This window comes from Magnolia sinica, chromosome 10, assembly GCF_029962835.1.
Source record: "Magnolia sinica isolate HGM2019 chromosome 10, MsV1, whole genome shotgun sequence".
In the NCBI taxonomy this organism is placed as follows: domain Eukaryota; kingdom Viridiplantae; phylum Streptophyta; class Magnoliopsida; order Magnoliales; family Magnoliaceae; genus Magnolia; species Magnolia sinica.
Genome location: NC_080582.1, coordinates 28,754,457 through 28,775,211, shown reverse-complemented (window position 1 = coordinate 28,775,211; position 20,755 = coordinate 28,754,457). Strand labels below are relative to the sequence as shown.

At 38.0% G+C, this 20,755-nt stretch overlaps 3 long non-coding RNA genes and 1 other non-coding gene across 6 annotated transcripts; 3 read left to right on the top strand and 1 right to left on the bottom strand.

Moving 5' to 3' along the window:
• Nucleotides 1-1,077: 1,077 nt before the first annotated feature.
• Nucleotides 1,078-1,184, top strand: LOC131217746 (small nucleolar RNA R71). Its single transcript, XR_009157337.1, has one exon. It is a non-coding gene; the product is annotated as a small nucleolar RNA R71 (small nucleolar RNA).
• Nucleotides 1,185-4,749: 3,565 nt separating this feature from the next.
• On the bottom strand, nt 4,750-8,485 carry LOC131258237 (uncharacterized). Of its 3 annotated transcripts, XR_009178008.1 has the most exons (5): nt 8,273-8,485; nt 7,613-7,877; nt 6,615-6,888; nt 5,319-6,429; nt 4,750-5,186 (listed from the first exon to the last, which is right to left on the bottom strand). It is a non-coding gene; the product is annotated as an uncharacterized LOC131258237 (long non-coding RNA). The 3 variants fall into 3 exon arrangements; XR_009178006.1 differs by having other exon boundaries at nt 5,319-6,888; nt 8,273-8,484; XR_009178007.1 differs by having other exon boundaries at nt 5,907-6,888; nt 8,273-8,480.
• Nucleotides 8,486-8,994: 509 nt separating this feature from the next.
• On the top strand, nt 8,995-10,175 carry LOC131258240 (uncharacterized). The gene is made up of 3 exons (XR_009178010.1): nt 8,995-9,017; nt 9,257-9,334; nt 9,447-10,175. It is a non-coding gene; the product is annotated as an uncharacterized LOC131258240 (long non-coding RNA).
• A 9,200-nt stretch (nt 10,176-19,375) lies between these two features.
• LOC131258235 (uncharacterized) lies at nt 19,376-20,419 on the top strand. The gene is made up of 2 exons (XR_009178002.1): nt 19,376-20,247; nt 20,327-20,419. It is a non-coding gene; the product is annotated as an uncharacterized LOC131258235 (long non-coding RNA).
• Nucleotides 20,420-20,755: the final 336 nt, after the last annotated feature.

The following is a 20,755-nucleotide window of genomic DNA, read 5'->3' as shown; positions in this document are numbered from 1 at the left end:
TTTTGAATAATTTTCCGTCTTTTGGTCGTGCATAAGTCTTTCAGGAATTTGGCATATGAAGGTATCTGTTTAACGACATCAAGTAGAGGAATGTTGACTTTCACTTGTTTCAACACATCTAGGATATCCTGAGAGTTAGAGAGAGGTTTTGGTGAAACCAACCGTTGGGGGAATGGAGCAACTGGCTTCTCTAGAAGTTCCGGTTCTACTTTTTATGGGGTATCACTGGATCCATCATTGTTGTCCTCTTCTGGTTCTTGAGGCTTTTCGGGCCTAACCGGAAGAGTTTTATCAATGATCTTCCCACTCCTAAGAGTGGTGATGGATTTAGCATGCCCCATCTGATTTGAAGAGCTGGGATCATTATTCTCGTACTGCGGTTTAGGATTGGGGAGAGGTTGTACAGGAAGCATCCCCTTTTCTATAACCGTCATACGAGAATCTATCTTTTGCATAAAATCTGTAATTCCCCGCATTGCCTGAGCCAGCTCTTGTATGGGATTTTGAACCGGTTCCTCTTGAGGTTTCACTTGATTTGGATTTTGATTGAAGAAACCTGGAGGGGTCGCCGTCTGTCCATTCCTCCAACTAAAGTTTGGATGATTTTTCCAGCCAGGGTTGTATGTATTGGAGTTAGGTCCAGTAAAAGGTCTTTGATAATTATTTACGGCATTGGCTTGTTCATTCAACACTCCTCGAAAGGCGGGTATTGTAGGATAGTTTTCAGTTGTGTGAATGTTGCAATCACAGATGCCGCAAACAATTTCATTGACCTTATCCTTCTTTCCTTCCATGGCCTCAACTTTCCTTATGAGCGTAGTCACTTTACACTTGAGATCATCCTCTTCTTTCAAGAGATATAATCCACCTTTTTCCTTTAATTGAGTCGGCCTAGACGTGGTGTTCGACTTTGGGTAATAGTCCCAAGATTGTGTTTTTTCAGCCAAACTATCGAGGTAATCCCATACCTCATCGACATCTTTATTAATGAACTCTCCATTACATATTGTCTCGACCATTTGGCGCATGGAAGATGTCAGTCCATCGTAGAAAAAATTTGTAATGCGCCACGTTTCAAATCCGTGTTGTGGGCATGAACTGACCAAATCTTTGAACCTTTCCCAACATTGGAAGAATGTTTCATCTTCCTTTTGGGCAAAGTTCATGATTGCTTTTCTGAGGGTAATCGTTTTATGATGTGGGAAGAATTTTTTTATGAATTCCCTCTGCATGTCGTTCCATGTGCCAATGGATCTAGAACGCAGTGAATGTAACCACGTCTTAGCTTTCTCTTTTAAGGAAAAAGGAAAGAGTTTCAGCCTAATTGTATCCACAGATACATTAGGAAAACATAATGTAGCTATAATCTCATCAAACTCTTTCAAATGTAAATATGGACTTTCTGATTCAAGTCCATGGAATTTGGGAAGGAGTTGGATAACTCCTAGCTTGATGTCCATTTGTCCTGTGTTTTCAGGAAAAATCATGCATGAGGGCGTACTCACTCCCGCCGGTTGTAGATAATCTCGTAAAGTACGAGGCGGGGGTGCCTGTTGCACCTCATTCTCATCTTGGGTATCCTCCACCCTGGGTGGAAGTAGAGGAGGTTGGTCTTCAGCCATAACTTCAGTTAACTCAGGGGATTTCGAGCGGTGTCTAGTCCTGCGATGGATAGTCAACCCCTCAACCAATCCTCCTTCAGTCAAGAGACGTCGAGTGTTGTCACGGGCCCACTTGGGCATGAAACACTCGCAGCCCTCAATCAAATTCAAAGTCTAATCCTAAGAAAGGAAAAGAAAATCTAAAAAGAAATAGAGGGAGAGTTGGAAAGGAATTACCAAATTGAAGCTCCTAAGTTAAGGACCTGCAAAATAAAACAAAATAAGTTAGATTCTAAAAGAAGAGGAATAATCCTTTAAAATAAAGGTAGCAGTAAACTAATTTCTAAAAGACAGTGAAAACTTCTAAAATAAATTAGGAAAGTCCTACTAGAAAGTAAATTACTAAAAGAGAACTGAAAAATAGGAAGTAGAGAAGGAGCTTACCGAATTAGAAATTTCTATCTTAAAGGCCTACAAAATAGGAAGGTTAATTTCTAAACAAAAATTCTAAAAATAAATTAGGAAACAAATTAGATTTTAAAAGAGTTAAAATTAGAAAGTTACTAAAAAAACAGAAAGTTAATTTCTAAAAAGGGAAAGAAATAACCTAATTTCTAAAAATAAACTATTTCCTACAGAAGGGAGGATACTAGAATTAGAAAATTTCTAAAATTTAAACCCTAATTCTAAAAATAGGAAAAAGTAGAGAGATTAGGAAGGAATTACCAGTTGAGAAACTTATGTCAAGATCCTATAAAACAGGAAACAAGTTAGTTTTGAACTCAAATAAAAAAAAAAAAAAAAAACTAAGGTTAGTAAAATCCTAATCTTAAACTAATCCTAAAACCAATTAATTTCAGAGAATCGTAACCGTCAGTCCCCGGCAACGGCGCCAAAAACTTGTTCACTCCCCAAGTATAGGGTTGTGATGTAGTAATAAACTCGGTAAGACCGAGGTCGAATCCACAGGGACTGAAACCTGTACGTTTCCTGAAACCAAGTAGAACTAGAACTAGACTAAGATGTGATCTAAACCAAGTAGAACTTAAGAAATAATTGTGGAATAATTATCTAAAATTTTTAAGGAATTCAGAGGAAGGAAACTAGGGATTCAGAGGATCCACTTGTAGAGATCAGGGAGATCTTATGCCTGCATCAAGGATTATGGAATTCAACCTGAACTTACTTGATCTGATTTTTAAGAGATGAAAAGTGTATGAATTAGAATGGATTCCATCATCTAACCATGCCCAGGAGACAAAGCAAACAACAGGATTAAACTAATTACCAACTAATCAACAATGTATGAAGATCAGGAAGAGTACTGTCATCCTACCATGCCCATGGAACAATGATGAACAACAGGGCTTCCTAACTTCATAAACATAAAAAGGGGAAGAAAAAGGGATATTCAAAGCCGTTGCAGACCCATTGTAATTTCAGTCACAACAGACCATTAAAGACTAAAAAAACATTCCATTAATGCAAATCAACTTCAGTTCATGAATTTAAATGAAAAGCAGGAATATAGTATCTCCCATCTCGCCACAAGCTTCACCTCTTAGCCCTAGCTAAGAGGATTAGCCACACATGAATGGGCTGATTAAACAATAAAATAAAAAGGAAAAGAAAAGAACAAGAAGGAAGAAGAGAGAAAACCCGCTTCTCGTCCCTCCAAACTCTTCCCGTTTTCAGCCTCCCTGACGTTCAGCCCAAGTCCCACAGAAAGCCAAGCTTCCTGTACTCTCTCATGCTCCATATCCACCGTCCAGCACTTGTCCAGCCAACGTCCAGCAGCCCACGTGCCAGCAACAAACTTCTGCTCCCTTTCCCTCTCCGTTTCTCTTCCTTGAACACGTTCCAGCCGACCTCCCTTCTCCCTGACGTCCCTCTCCCCCTTATAGGCTGGTGCGTAGGAGCGTGGAGAGGTTGAGTCTGAGAAGGAGTAGGTGCGGAAGATTTATTTACGCAAGGCTGGTGCGTAGGGGCGTTTTGCAGCCAAGAAAACGGAAGAGAAAACTTCCACTTCCAACGCATTCTTTCCAAATAGATGACGTCCCTTGGGAAATCTCTGGATGGGATACACGATGGATGGTTTGGATCATGCCTCTGATCAACTATGGTGGGCCAGAACTGCACGGAAAACCCGGGTTTTCCGGACGCAAAAACAGAGTAGCGTCATCTGACGCTGTGACAATGGTGGAGCCCACTTCACTGTTTTTCTGGGAAATCCAATCCGTCCATTGGATTCAGGACGAAAAACTGTTCAGGAAGGGATGGTTTTGGTTAGATTTCAGTGTGGCCCACAAGCTGGTTCAGTCCACTGTCCATCTTCCGTTCGATCTTTTTTTACACGTGTGTGCATGATGGGATGAAAAGGACATCTAGGTGAGGGTTACGCCCCACCTATTGATCGATTAGACGGTCCAGATGATCAGAATACCCGATGGGTGGGGCCCACAATCAACGCCCGGAAAAAACGTCGAAGACGCTGTTGCGTCTTTGAAATTTTTATGGAATTCATCGGTCAGCGCAATGCTGACCGATATGAATTCGTGTGGTGCGCGACGGCGCCTGTCCAAGCTGTGCACATGCACCGCTTGTGTGGGTCCTATGGTGATGTATACCAGAGATCTGATCCATCCAATCGTTGTTCCATCTCATTTTAACCGTGGGGACCAAATTTGAAGCGTATGCTGATAGCAGGCGGGCCCCATATCATTGTTTTGGTGGCTGATCTGTCAGTTGAGCCACTTTCACAGAGATCCAGGAGCTGCAATTTGACATGTACGGTTTATTTATGGTCCTCAGGCCATATATAGAGTTTTGAATTGATCAGATGGTGGGAACCCTATGAACTTGCATTCTGGACACTTTTCAGGCCACTTGAGCTTCAATTTCTCGATTTTCTTGGATCCTTGGCATGCAAATCTGTCGATCTTGGTCTCCTAGGGTCTGTCGCTTGCCTTGGTGCCTTCAGACCGTTAAATCCATGCTTTTAGTACCCTTTCCCAGTCCAGGCTCGTGAATATGCCCTACATCACAAACATGATTAAATTAGGCCATTAAACAGTACTATGTTTGTAAATCCAGGCAGTAACTGGCTCTGATATGCAATATTTGACCCTCAACAATCTGTCTAGTGGTCATCACAATATTTCCTAAATCAAATTTGTAAGTAAAACCTGAAAGTCAAATGCTATAATTTGTTTGCTTGAATCTATAGTAGTGGAAGCATATAGTTATTTCAAGTGTCCATTTGGATGCCTATAACTTTCTAAGTTGCAAATAAGTTCCACCTGAAAGTGAGCTCATGCTATATTGTAACTGACAGTGAAATTTCTTATCCAAACACCTGTAGACCCTTTACAACTAATAAAACTTACAGGCATCCAAATGACCCCTAAAACTAATCATGGAGAAAATATGAGTTCATAGTGCATTGGGTTGAAGTGTATGCACGTTACAATTTACAAGTAGGGCCAGCAATTGTGAGATACAAACTTTAATTGATAAGCTCTGCCATAGGTGGAAGATGGGCCAAAAACCCTACAGAACCAAGCTTCTAATCTGCCGGTCAATGTCCTACAAAATATGGAGAGGAAAAGAATATAAATATCAATTGTCTAGGGAAAAAATGGCAAGGAACTTCCGATTAGATATGGTTGGGTTATAACAAAAAGAGAACTTGTAAAATTGTAGAAATATTACTAACACCATCCAAATTTAAGCTTGGGATGTGAGATTACTATTATCATCTGACATGGGTTTCGAATGGATTGACTGCAAGCAAATCCAAATGTACTTGCTCCTCGTTGAGTTCCCTGCCGACAACAAAAATTACACTACTGCAGTTAAAGAGTTACGCATGCAATATAGGCAAATATCATATACAAGGACCAACCAAATCAATACCAAATTAAGTAAATCTGAAACAGTTGTTTGCTAAGCCCACAGGTGTGTGGAGCTGTGCACATCCACATATAGCTGCACATGCCAATATGGAAGATGTATATGAGATCCCAGCTTTCCATAATTCCATTACATGAACCAGATTGATTAGATGTTCTTGCGCAAAAAAATCAGGAAGTTTTGCTTCTCAGGTTGGAGACTATACAAAAGAAATGGATTGGCTGATATAGTTTTCTTCTAGACATCCATTTGTTTTGTACACACTGGTCCATCTGATGAAAAAGCTCTTACCTCACATGCTTATGCTATTTTGGTGCATGCGATTGGTAAGGCTCCATACAAGTGTGGTCAGCATTTAATGTAAATGTGTGGCCATTAGATGAGTGGACAGACCTGAATTCCACACAACGAAAGCCATATTGTGGTTGCACTTTGATGAACAGCTTTGATCATGCATCCATGCAAGCATTGTGGACACTCGAGCCTACCCTCTAAATAGTTGCTCAAGTCAAACATTATGGGAACTCTTTGTTATATTGAAGCACTAAAGATTGGTAAGGAAAAAAAAAATCCAAACATTCTCATTCTACAGTTTGAAAACATCATCCAATTATCTCACGCTATTCATAAATGAGGAAGCCAGAATAAGAACCATAAAATGGAACAAACTTCCACTGGATTTCTCCTTGAATACAGTTATTAATTCCCTTTCTGCAATCGCAAAGTAACAATGTTTTGAAAATCAAAACATGAACAAATCAAGTCTTCTCATTTACCTTTGTCACTCGAAAACAAACATATAATCAAAACTTATAATGCAAAAGACACGGGCAACATAAACGTTGCTATTTAGATGATAGTCTTGGCCCACTATGTAGGATCCATGTCCTTGCTGTTCACTTCAAGGCATCAGATGCTGCAATTCCAATAGATAACACACCAGAAATGAAAAAGGAAATTAACAGAAGAAGATCCAAGAAATTTTCTCAGAGTAAAATTTTCCACAGAAAGTGTGTACTTCTTCCAATGTCCTATCAAATGGGAGGCCAAGGAACTGAATTAAATTTATTTGAGATACAACAGAAATGTGATACCACTTACCTTTAGTCTGAGATACAACAGTTTGTTAAGCCATATATATGATGTGCTTAGAAAAGAACTCAAAATAGGTCTAGCTGCACAGAATTCCTAGGGCATGGGGCCCTTTTGGTGATCCTTCCATGGAGTGGACTCGCCTGGATTTTGGGCTATGGCATCAAGAAGTGGGGACCCACCTGATGGACAGCTTGGATTTTGCGCGTCTTCCATCCAGGCCTGTGTTGGCTTGCAAGGGAGCTGGGTTGCACAAGCTTGAGACTTTCCAACCTCAATGCGTCTTTATAAGCATTCAATATAAGGATTAGTGGTTGACGTCCATTTCTTGGCTCTAACAATTATGAACAAATCAAGCACACATGGTTGCATATTTTGATGATCCGGACCATCCCTTTAGAGGGACCTTTTATGGCTGGATGGTCTAAAAATCACATTGGCAATTTCATCCTTATCATCCAAATGGTGTCCCTCAAATGCGGCTAAAAGAAGAAGAAGAAGAAGAAAAAAAAAAAGGTCAATTATCAAATCCATATAGTCTAAAAACACATGATGATGAAAGAAAAGTTTCAAAGGTCAGACAAGTGCAACTTTTATCCAATGGGGCATCAATGGTATGGTCTTCCAACCATACAGCCATGTGGACTGATTCATCAATAGATAAATAATGTGCCCACACACAAAATGTTCTTTTTTGAGGTAATTCATCCAACGGTTAGCATGCATGATGTATAACAGGTATTATATGATGCTCTGTCCGAAGGATTACAGAGTACTATTTCGGTTTTCATTTTGTACAAGTGGGCCCATTGTTCAGTGACCAAAATGCTGACATTGTGTTTCCCACTATCAATAGGGCACCAAAAAGATGAAAAGGTGGCCCTATTGTACAAACTGAAAAATAAGGAAAATAGCATAGCAATAATGTAAACTAGAAGTCAAAACAGCTATGATTATAGTTGACAGTATCAATAAAGAGGAGAGATTAAAAAGCAAGTAAATCTCACCTGCTTTGCTTTGGAGAGATCATGAACTGTGTGCAGTAAACAAGGAAAGCTCGTCTTTGATTGCTAGTCACAACAACACCATATCCACATCTTATTCATTTATGTTAATGAAGGGTACATGTTGAATCTTATGCTAATCCTCTCCCTCTTCTTCTCAAAGCATCACTTTCAATGGCTGAGGCATGTCCTGTGGTGTCAATTTTCAATGTAGCTCATCCAACCATACCGCTACATGAAGCCTCACTTTCAATTGTTGAAGCTTGTCCTGCAGCATCAATTTTCAATGTAGGTCATCCAACCATACTGCTATGTGAGCTAACTCACCAGTAGAGAAGAAAAATGGGACTCGAATATGATCCATCCAAAACATTCCTTGTTCAACCATTTCATCCAACAGTTAACATGCATGACGGGAGGTATTAGACATTGGGGTTTTCAGCTTTTAGAAGTGCTGCCATTGTTCAGGACCTAAAATGCTGATATTATGGTCCATGCACTAAAAATTTGAAAAAGGGGCCCAACTTGTACAAACTGAAAAAAAAAAAAAAAAAAAAAAAAAAAAGGCCATAGCAATAAAGAAACTCAGAATTTAAAACGGCCATGATTGTAGTTGAAAGTATGAATGGAAAGGAGAGAAATCAGATGAGAAGTAAATCTCACCGGCTTTACTAGGGAGATATCCTGAATCAGTCTGCAACAAAGAATGAAAGCCTGTCTTTGATTGCCAGTCATGACAACAACAAATTCCACATCTCAATATTTATCTTCAGAAATAGCGTCAGCATATTTTGGTGGAAGGTGCTCCTGACGATTTGATAGCTTCCACGAATGTCGAGGGAGGGTATGTGTTGAATCTTATACCAATCCTTTCCCTCATCATTTCGAAGCCTATATGTGAAACTATAGGACATAGATATCTCCAATTTCTTGAGGGTAGTCACATGCTACAATCACTACAACAAAAATGGGTAAAATCGGGACTTTGGCTGCACCATGCAGCGGCGCTATTTAAAAGCGGGCCACGGATGTTTCTATATAAAAATAAAAACAACAGGCGATTTTCATTTCGCTCCTGACTCTCTCTCTCTCTCTCCCGACGACTCTCTCTCTCCCTGTCCCTCTCCCGACTCTCTCTCTCTCTACCTCTCCCGACGACTCTCTCTCTCTCTCTCTCTCTCTCTCTCTCTCTCTCTCTCTCTCTCTCTCTCTCTCTCTCTCTCTCTCTCTCTCTCTCCCGACTCTCAGCTTCTTCCTACCCCCGACTCTCTCTCTCTCGCGCGACTCTCAGCTTCTGCCTACCCCCGACTCTCTCTCTCTCTCTCTCTCTCTCTCTATCTCTCTCACACGCACGCGCGCGTGTGCGAGCTGCCATTAATTTCAAGGCTTAGATGAAGATCTGAAACAGGTAAGAGTCTAGATTTCATCAATTTCAACCTTAGTGATTTCCTAATTAGGGATTTACAATGTTGAAACCCTAATTAGGGATTTATTATGTTGAAATCCTAATTAGGGATTTTCTATGTGAAAACCCTAATTCAATGTTGAAATCCTAATTAGGGATTTTTCTATGTTGCTTGATAGGAATACATAGAAACGATTTGTTGTGTGATACAGTTCTGATTTGTTCGATACTTCGATTTGCAGTTTTTCGATCTGAATTCTGTTGGATTTCGTGACGGGTGGAGTGTTTTCTGCACTCGATTATGTAGTCAGAATTTTCAGGTGTTTATTTATTTATTTTATTTTTATAAATACTCGGTTTAGATTTCCGTTATTTCTGCTGTGTTTGATTCCGATCCGATTAGGTTCTTATCTAATGCTTCGAGGATTTCAGGGAAGAGTTATCAGTTTGAATTCTACTGGTTTTTTCATTTGGGACTTTATGCTTTGGATTTTGCCATGGTAGGTGGCAGTGATCCGGAAGGGAGTCAGTTTCTGAGGTTTCTCTTTTCTCCATTTTCGTTTTTTTTTTTTTTTTCATTTGAGAATGTTGAATTGTGTCAATCTCTATGGAAAGAACCGTAGTTTTAGATTTTGAAGTTGTCAGTTATTGGAAAGATCCTTAACCACTCAACAGGGCTGTGTCTGTGAAGAATTATGTATATATCGATCTGGTGTTTCAGCTGAACATCTATTGTCCCATTGATGTGAGTGGCTCTAGTCTGCCATCTGTTTCTTGGGTCGATTGACATATTGGTTGAAAAGAGGTTCCTTTCATCTTTGGTGGTTAGAGCTGATTGGCTTGTGTTAAACAGGATACTCACTGTATTTTTGGATTCCTGTTTTTTGTTTACTATTTTGAGTTTCTATTATATTCTCTTAGCTTTCGAGCATAATATTCTCCTGTTCTGATTTCTTTCTCATGAAATCTAGGCGAATTCTTCCTTCAAATTATCTCTGCAGATGACTTCTTGCTTCACTGCATCTCTGCATAAAATTCATTATATGTAAAAATAAAAAGTAAAGAAGAAGAAGAGATTTTGGTGTTCTGACATGTATTACATCCTGATTCATCCAGTCTGTATGTGGGACCCATGGTTCAGTGATCCAGACCGTTAATCTAATGTGCCCCACCCTTCAAGAGTATTCCTGATCGGGGCAAACCCCTACCCTTCAATCATTGGCCTTTTTTCTAGACTGTTGCTGCATTTTTTTCCTTAACCATCTATTTGTGGGCTGCTGATTAGAAGAGTATAGTCTTCTAGTTGGATACTTTTGGAGCATCCCCTTCATTGGTGGACCCATCAGATCGATGCTCCAAATCAGTGAAGCAGGGCCTGCTTGCATATATTGGGTTATATATTGCATAATAGGTGCCTTGGATTATATGAATTGTTCGCCTCATTTTTTTCCCTTATGGTTAACATTCGTTATTATTAGTCGTAACAACTGTCTCTGCAGGCCGAAAAGATCCTATTACTTATGATTGCTAAATGAGCAACAATTGTTGTCTCTGCAAACCCAAAAGATCCTATTCTTTGTGTTTGATCTGATTAAAATATTCAACAGCTTTGAATTTGACTTTTACCAGTTTAAAATTTTAGGAATGGTTTAAACTGTTGAATATTTTAATCAGATTCTGTTAAATTTGCATCTACTTTTAGTTTTTATTTTTATTTTTTTGATATGTAGAATGGGCTTCTTGTTTTGGTTTTTCTCTTTTCTTATCAAAGGGAAGGTTTAGCTGTAGAAGAGGACAGTGGAAATTGCTGATTTTTTTTTTTATTTTATTTTTTTAAAATCTGATTTTGTTATGCGTTAGGCTTGTGACTGTTCTTGAGAAATGGGGTCCTTTGTTTGTTTGGATCTTTGTTGTCGATTAGGTTTATGAGTACAGCAGAGTTTCTATATATATGAGTTCGAAAAGCCTCTAATCAGTTGAATTTCAGTGAGTTATTCCTAATGTAAGTGTGAAATTTGAATAATTTCCTTTAATTCATGAATCGGGATTGGATTGGAATTGTATGGCAGTGATGTATGTCTCTGGTTTCTTTTTATTTAAGTTTAGGTCGTGGTGATTATTAATTTCCATTTTGGCATGAGAAGGGTGACTGAGCTAAATTTATACAAGTTTATGTGAGAGAACAGTGATATCAAAAGCTGAGTATTCTTATATGGATGTGATTTGCTAAAGACTATCTATCAACAAATAAATATCAATTTTCTGTATTATGAACGGTTTCGTACAAATAATGTTATGGTTTCAGTTCAATAGGCTTGCTATTGTTTTTACTGCAACTACATCATTTGGTTGGTAAGAAAATTATAGTCCAGTAATTGTGATTAGTGCATCATAGAGGACTCAAATCTGCTTTTTTATTTTATTTTTCCTTAGGTGCTTGACAAACAGGATTGTGAAACTGTGCATATCCTAGCCAAGTGGCACAAGGCTTAGCAACTGCAACAGTTCTTGCCACTGCAGCAGTGAATGGATTGGCATTAATCATGTATTTCATTTTATGTGAGAGCAAAGATTTTCTTAGGTTGTTGCACCGGATAGGTGCAGCTGCAGGAAGGAGTTGGAATGTTATAACATAGCATTGGCCATTGTTTGTCTGGGTTGTGTGAAATTGAGATTGTGAATTAGTCAGCATGGCTCCTGGGACTGGGAGTAGCATTTGCAAGGAAGTCCTTGAATCTCAAGCTGCAGATCATGAGTTATCCATTGCAAGTGATGAATTGGAAAAATTCCAGCTAACTAAGCCTACTATTGCTCCTAGCATTAAAGGAGGTGTATCTTCCACTAATGGTGTGAATGAGCTTCTTAAGTGCTTCACTCGTATAATTTGTAGCTGAATTGGGTTTTCTTTGGAATTCTGATTTCATTTGGAATTTTAATTTCATTGTTGTATTTTTCATTCAGATGAGTTTGTAGGTCCCACATGTAGAGTATTATACATATCCATGGATGTGCTATATTTTTCATTATTGAATAATTCAGATGGGGATCTACCAAGCTTCAGCATGGATCTGCCATATATTTTTCAGTATAAATTTGTATAGCTTTTGTAAATGTTGTACTCTTGTCATTATTCAATAATTCAGATGGGGATCTCCCTTCCAGTACAACTTAAGTTGTTTTTCTCCCTTGCAGGTCTTTGCATCCGTTCAGGCAGAACAAACCAGTTAATCTCCTCATATTGCAGATTGCAGATGATGATCCATGGAAACAACAATAAGTCAGGCCTCCATGAACTGAATACTTATTCTCCCATTTTCCAAGTTACTTCAAATTAAAAGAAAGACAGAAAAGAAGATGCTTTTCTTAAATCATCATCCAATCACTGTCTTACTTGGCTTCCTCTTCAATGAAGGTTCTGACATGAGTCTTGGACTTCTGTTTATCTGAATGCAGTAAACAGAAAATACTATTGCATCTAAATATATTATTCTTCAGTCGGATGTAATAGTAACTAAATCCAAAGCAAAAGCTAAAGCTGATGAAGAAGATGAAGATGATGAGGAAGAATCTGACAAGTCGAAGTTTGAAGTAAATGATGAAGATGATGAGGATGTTTCCAGTAGCTCATGGCTGTATCCTGGCCATTTGTTGATCCTGTACTTAACCTTTCGCTTCATCCTTCAACAACTCAGGTGTAGTTTTCTGTTTTTGGCCCTATCTCTACAACATCACTGCTATTGGTTCTCGAACATAATTAGTTTGGTTTGGTTTTCTATAATTGGCATTGTTTGGAATTCTGCGTTGTGGGGAGTTACCTCTTATGTCCCACCACTTGGTGACATGTTTGAGATCTCTGCCGTTCATGTACTTTGTACAGATGGAGTGGTTCTGTAATTCTCCTTGTCAATATGCAAGTAACTAATTCCTCAACCATCTCATGGCCAACATCAATTTTGAGTCAACATCAATCTGGAGTTCAAGACAGTGTTGTATTCCGATTCATACTGGAAGAGCTGGTCTTTTAATTTGATTTTGTAGTTGAAAAGAATTTAAAGCAGAGGTAAACATGAATTCTATGATTTTTACAATCTGATGGTTATATATGGCATTGAAAGACTTTCTTTTTTTTTCTTTTTTTTTGAATTTGGATAAGATGACTATCAGGTTCAACAGATTCAAAAAAACAACAAATCCCATTCGTCATATCCTCTTGATTAAACTGATTGTTCACAATTCAGCTCACTTGGGCATCCAAATGCAGCGTGCATGCCTTCACAAGATCAATAACATTGTTTACATTCATACCCCAATTTTATTTTATTTTTTATTCTTTCTCTCCTCATTCGTCTTCTGCTGCTGCTTCTTCTTCTTCTTCTTCTTTTTCACGTTATATGAGCTTAGTTAAACACAATATCCAAGTTAAGAACTATTATCTCATATTTTTGTTTTTATTTTTATTTTTTATTTTTGGGTATTTCACAAATTCAATCTTCTTTTTTCTTAACCATTCACAGTGGATTTTTTTTTTCTTGCTTTCTTTTGCAGTGCTGCTGATTGGAAATTTGCAGCTGACCAACTTGTTAGAACAATTCCAGATAAATTAATAGTTCACTGTAAGGAGTAGTTTTCCAAGTTTTCTATCTTTTTTCTTTCTGTTATGTTTGGTATTCTTTTCTCATTGGGAACATTCAGCCTTTTGACGCCACTCGTGCTAGGAGTAGACCATATAGAGGATTTGTTTTTATTTATTTATTTACATTTAAGACCATTTATTGTAATATATTTTTTTTTATTGTGTGGTAATATAAATTTTGTTTAATATTCAGTTTAATTTGTATTGCATCATTTTTATGTTTCAAATATTTAAAAAATACAGGTTTTGATTGAATTATATATAATAATAAATAAATTACTAGCATGCTAGGGCCTCTCAAATCCATACAAAGGCTTCTCGCGGCGCTTGTGTAGAAATCTTACGCAAAAAAGTGTCCACAAAGCATATTTACCGGCGCTCTACTTGATTTACAGCGGCGCTTTTTCGCGCTGGAAAAACATCCAATTATCGGCGCTGAGAAAGGCGCCGATAGAAGTTCCCTAGCGCCGCCAATACTTTATCGGCGCTTGACTAGCACCAATAATAGAATCGCCGGCGCTTTTAGGGATTTATAGCAGCGCTTGTGAGCGCTGCTACAAGTCACATTTGTTGTAGTGAGCGGTTGGGATTGTATGATTGGTGTGATTTATGGGAACATGGGCCATTGGATTTTGGCTTTCCTAGGCGAACAACAATAGGCATCATATGGTTGAGTTGCTGCACGTGTAGATCCACTGCAAAGCTTTGTGCCCTAGGCTTAATAGAAAACACTATTTGTGGGGCCCACCAGAATGTGTGCATGACATCCAATTCTTCCATAATGTGTGCGTGTTCTTATGTTCTACTTGGAACCCAAAAATCGGGCCAATTTAAAAACTTACGTGGGCCACACCATTTAAAGTCAAGCCAAAAACCTCTAAAATCACATGGTGCTGCCCACCAGAGCTTTGGAATGATCTACCTTTTGGGACGTCCATTTATCCTGTTGGTGTTCCTGTTCTGAAGGGATTGGATGGCATATAAAAGACATGGTGCACTACAACAAAAGTAGGATTAGCCAACGATGTGCGTGGCTAATTTACCGGCGCTAATTAAAAAGGGGCGTCGGTTAGTGATCGGGTATAAATTCTACAAGCAACCCTCTCTCCCTCAATCCCTACCACTAGACGCCTCTCTCTCTCTCTCTCTCTCTCTCTCTCTCTCTCTCTCTCTCTCTCTCTCTCTAGATGCAGCGACAGCCATCGCCATCTCCACCTTTACTATCCCTTTCTCAATCGACCGTCTCTCTCTCTCTCTATTTCCCCTTTTCCCTCTCTCAATCGACCATCTCTCTTCGTTTCCCCTTTCTCAATCCACCTCTACTCATATAGGGTTTCTCTCTCTCTCTCTCTCTCTCTCTCTCTCTCTCTCTCTCTCTTAGGGGTTTTTAATCTCTATCTCTCTTTTAACATGTCTAAGGATGAGATACGAGGATCTCTGCAATCCGATGTATGATATGGACATCAAGGAAGCCTTAGCCACTTGCATCTCAAGCATTCAATGGATCTCTCCATAAAGCACGAATATCTCCTCGAAGATCTACAGTCGCCTCTTTGTATATATCTGTCATTCATTTGTTAGATCAATTTTTTTTTTTGAATTTTGTCTATGACTGTAGGTTATAAAACGAGGTGCAAATGATTGAATCTGTGAAGTTTTCATCAATCTTTTTTTTTTAAATTTGGTTATGTTATGCTTTGGCACCTTACATGCTCGATTAAATGCCAAATGGCCCAAACTTGTGGATTGTCCTTTTCCATTCATTTTAGTTCTATTGAAAATGAACAGTTTATCAATTTTCTTATCTAACATTAGTTCTCGTTAGATTCTCATGCAAGAAGGTTCATAGGCAATCAAGTAGTTGAAAGAGGTAGAAAGGTCAGATCGACGGTAGTGAGACAAGATGTATTGTGGTGGGAAATTGACATTTGAGACCCTACTCCATTCAGGAGATTAAAATTGTTAATGATTGTCTAAATCCCAAATGCTATTACTGTGTTAATTTTTTATATGCTTATTGTTATTTGATTTCGTCATTTTGTGCTATCCAGCTCTTGAGCGTAACCATTTCTGTACCTTTTTTTTTTTCCCCCAATTTCAGAAAGCGTAAACAGAGCATTTGAGAACTAGTCTTTTTTCTTTTCTGAAAATAGTTGCTATATTTAGCTATGCACTTGGCTTTTTGTCTTTTTTCTTTTATGAAATTAATTGCATATGTAGAGGTTATAGTGCTCCTAGTTACACTGGTTCACTTGGACAGTCCGATTAAGTGACCTGAACTGTTCATTAACTCCATAACACATTTCATAGACTACCATGCTAAAATTGCACTGATCGGATGAATTATAGTCATCCATTTTTCAAGCCATGGATAGGGGTAAACATTGGGCAGGTCTTAATTTATATTTTTGTTGCTTCATTTATATGCTTTCCTAGAGAAAAAAAAAATCATAAGTATGCTTATTAGTTTCAGACAGAGATTAAAGGTGTATTGCCTCAAGCCTTCATCAAGGTTGGGTAAATTCAATTCACAGTAGTGTTTTTCCATCGAAGCTGGTTGAAAGATGGACTCCACTACCTCATGGTTTTTGGAAATCTGGGTGGGTTTGAAGGATGATGTTAGGTATGAAAATGGTTTCATTCATCTTTGCTTTTTTGGGGTAGTGGTGAAGCAATCAACGACAGAAATACTATTTTCAAAGAAAACTAAATTGGTGCTTGTTGTCAAAGGATATTCTTGCAACTTTGTTTCTTGGGTGTTGGGTAGCCCATCTAATCTGGTGCCTTTGAAACTGTTTTTCTCAATTAATGAAATCAAGAACATCTCTTCAGCAGCCCATTTACTGGGGGCTGATGTCTGGTAGGCAGCTGGTCATTGGTGAAACATGATTCACAAAGCTGACCCCAAATAGCTGGGACAAGGATATGATGATGATACCATCTTTTAGCCGTTGCAGTTATTCTAGCTGATGTTGTTATGAGTTTGGTGCTTTCCTATGCTTTTGCAGATTGGGATATTAACTTGACGTGTATTTTCAGGAAGCCGCAGCATATTCTCTAACCTGACAGGGGCACTTGCAGAATTTGCTGGGCTTTGCTTGCTCTGTGTACTGTGTGTATAAAATGATTAAGGTATGCATATGAAACCTTAGGCATCTTTTCTTTATTTGTTTTCAAATATTTTCTCTGACCAAATTACGCTCTTGTCCTTTTATCATCTGTTCTTTCTTTACCTGGTTTTACATAGTTAGTTACTATTGAGCGAGGTATGTGACTGTTATCATTGATTTTTGCAGTCTTTGCATAGTGTGGTTTTCAAGGAGGTATTTTTTTGTAAATTCCTCATGGATCCCTCTTAAATCAAAATTGTTCAACTATTCTCCTGTAAATCTATTCCAAGATATCGGTCTTACATTCCAGTTAGGTTGCATGCACATTTCATGTTTTTTGCATGTTGTAATTTTGTTATTTGCATTGGTTCAAGAAATCATGAAATGATGCAGTTGTCCTTGTTTTGCATCGGGGTTTCGAATGTAGGTCATGGTTTTGAGCTTTTACAAGTGTTTTTGCCTTTTTTGTAAGAAAATAGTTCATCACTTAATGGGCCTGTCTTTACAGTTATCCAGCCATTTTGGTGGCGAATTATGGGTGTGGTCCCTGATCATTTGGTCTGGTCCAGGTTTTGAAAAGCTTAGCATTCACAATGAGGAAGTAGATTTCAAACTGAGTTGCATACTTTTCAAGTGCAACTTGATGGTAACATGATTTCAATTTAGGCCCTAGTCCTCAATATCAATACTAAGGATGGTAATTGCAATCTGGTTTATCCACTTCATTGAACTAATTACTGGTATTCTGTTTGATAGTGCATCCAAATGCAGCTTTAATGATGATTTTTGGAGTATTTCAAACTACATAAGCAATAGTTTCACATTGTCAAACTACAATAATGGTGTGAACTTAAGATACTTCAATTGAAGACTGACATGCAGATGTTCTTGTAGCTTCTTTGTTAACTTTCTTAGACTTAAGCTAGAATTAAGCTTCAACTTCAATGGGTTCTGCCATTTCGAAATAATAAGAAGACAACTATTTTAGTGCTCTCTTGTTTCTTTCTCATGATTGTCCTTTTTTTTAATTGAAAAATCATTGTTTACTTTTTATCACAGACTAGAAGAAAAACTCTTGGACATGGAGACCATAGATATTCTAAGGCAGCAACCTTGTTAAAAACACCTATAAAACACATGTCAGGGCATTTGTCAAGTCCAAAAAATGAAGGTGTATATGAGTTTTGGATTAGTTTAAATCTTTATTTCATGGTTCTCCTCAGGATGGTTCTATCTTAGGATTTCTTTACTTGCAGAATTTGGAGAATGGTCACCATGAGAATGAAGAGCCCAAAGGCAAAACTGTAGGTTCAATGATTAAATTATTTTATATTATTATTTGTGTCCAGTTTTACCATTTTATGTTGAGGCCTAAGGAAGAGCGATTTCTATATGTGCCACAAAGTGCAACTCCTGCTACCAAGAATAATGCATTATCCGATAGCAAGTTGAGGGCATCCCAGGTTCAGAGACAGCATGTATGTGCTCACTAGTATTAGCATTTATCTAATCTGTGTAATTTATTAGTTTCAAAAAGAAAAGAAAAAAGATTGTGTAATTTATTATGTGCTTCATGCCTTCCCTTTTGAGAGGAGTCTAATTCAATTCAGCCAATGCGATGATCCTCTTTTGTCACAGGAGAGGTTAGATGCTCTTATGAAATGTGTGGTCCAAAATATTGGGTTCAGTTTGATTGGGGTTTTTATTTGTTATTGATTTACTTTTGGTCATAGCCTCATGGAAATTTTCAGAAACAGGTACTAGGTAAGTTTCTTAGTTATTGTTCCATTTTCTATTTTTTAGTTCCTGGTAGGATTTTTTTCTAGTGATTGTTGTCTTGTGTTTTGCACTTGAATGTCTTTTTGTTCTTCAACTTCAGAAACTATCATCAATATTCCAGGTGTATTTTTCTTTTTCTTTTTTTTTCTTTTTTTTCTCTTTTTGTAAGCATGAGTCTTGATAGAATGAAGGAGGTTTTGCATTGGGCTGATCTATATATTGTTTTTTTTTTTTCTATATGTAATCATCTTATTTTTTCTCTCTTGATTGTCCATATGTTATTGTTATAATGAAGACTAAATATGTTTACATGATTTCATTATTTCTTTTAGCTTAGAAATACATATATTTGACTTGCAGAATGTTGTCATGTGGTGACTAGACGGGTGGTAAATGCAGTCTAGTGTTTGAGGTAGTGTAATTGAACAGGGGTGGTAACTAATATCATGAGTTAAAAGGTTTGGACTACAGTTGAACATAGGTGATGAAAATACATAATCTTTTAACTTAGTGATATTTAGCCAGGTAATTTCTAGATTCCAAAACAATGTGACGTCTATCAAGCAATAGTGAGGTGTTGTTATGTGATTTAAATACTGTGGGAAGATTTCCTTTATTGCACATTCTGTGGGAGGATTGGTAGCAAGATATACAACTGGGAGACTATATAGACACCCTAGAAGAGAAAATTCAGAAATTGAATCAGTCGGAGCCTAGGATGAAGATTCAAGAGGTACAATATCTGGTCTGGAGGCAATGAATTTTAATACTCAAAAGGCTTGGTGATAAAAAAGAAAAAAGGAAAAAGAAAAAGTTTCTTAAGAAATAGATAAAACTTCTAAATCTAGCTCATACTGTTTTTGCACTCTCTTTAAGTTTCCCCACATCTGTTGGGACAATATTGCTTAGAGTAGAAAAATCATGTGGGCTGTTTTTCTTGTTGGTTTTGATAAAAATTTCTTTCAGCCTTGAAAACTTAGCATATTGAGTGCATGTGGTGTGGCATACATAAGAGCATTGGCATCTATTGTTAAATGGTGAATGCATTGGCTTGGATTAGCTCTTCCTTGCAGAGCTGATGACCTAAAGAAACCCTGCCTTTTGTTTGATAAATGCCATTTCCTGTATGAGTAGAAACTGCAAACAATCTCTACTGCCACAGATCCATCCTGATTTATTTTTTATTTTATTTTTTTGCAAAGAAACATTAGTGGGCCTGGATTTCTTAGTTGGTGGGTTTGATGATAGTTAGACAAGGAAACTGCAATTCATTAGCCAATCAAGCCCTACAAAATGTTGGTCAGGGTTCCTCAAAACACTACATTGCGTTGGCTGGCAGAGTTATGGTCATTGACCAGTTTGCAGTGGTCCATGCATTGGACTTCTGTTGCAAGACTCAGATTCTTTCCTTGTATATATATTTTAAATCTTGGGGAGGGATTAGCCTGAAGAATCCACTGTTTTCTTTTTTCAGCTTGTTTTGTTTACTGAAATGGTCCTCTGCATTTTTTAAAGCAGGTGAAGGATTGGGTGTAGAAAAAAAGGTGATTCTGCAACATACTGGAACAAGATCTGTTTGGTTCCCCATTTGCAGCAAATGGCATCAGCTAGTGTGGTGCCTGCGACTGGATTGAGAAACACAAGTGGAAATGCTATCAGCATGGATAGGTTGCCTGAAGAAATGAATGATATGAAGATAAGGGATGACAAGGTAGGTTTTAATATAATCTTATCTCTGCTTGCTTGATAGCATATTAGCCTTCTCTATGAAATGTGAATTTTTCTTCTAGGAAATGGAAACTGCTGTGGTCGATGGAAATGGCACAGAGACGGGTCATATAATCGTGACAACTATTGGGTGTAGAAATGGCCAACCAAAGCAGGTAATCACTACATGAATTCTAAAATAATCAGTGCTTGGTTTTTCATCCTAGAATGCGACATATCTTGTTGTTCACTAAACTTGTTGCTCACCTCACCTTATACCTTGCTTTCAGGATTATTTGGTTTCTCAACCAATGGCTCCAGTAAGCTCCAAAGTGTAGTGGTGGCTCGTGGGGTCCATCCCACTGTTACCTGTGTTGAGGCCCAGTTGAGCTATAAATGTCTTTGAGCACATTCTCTACTTGTCCATCCCACTGTTACCTGTGTTGAGGCTCAGTTGAGCTATAAATGTCTGATTTTTTGCTGCAGGGCCTATGATCTAGGAAAGCACCTGA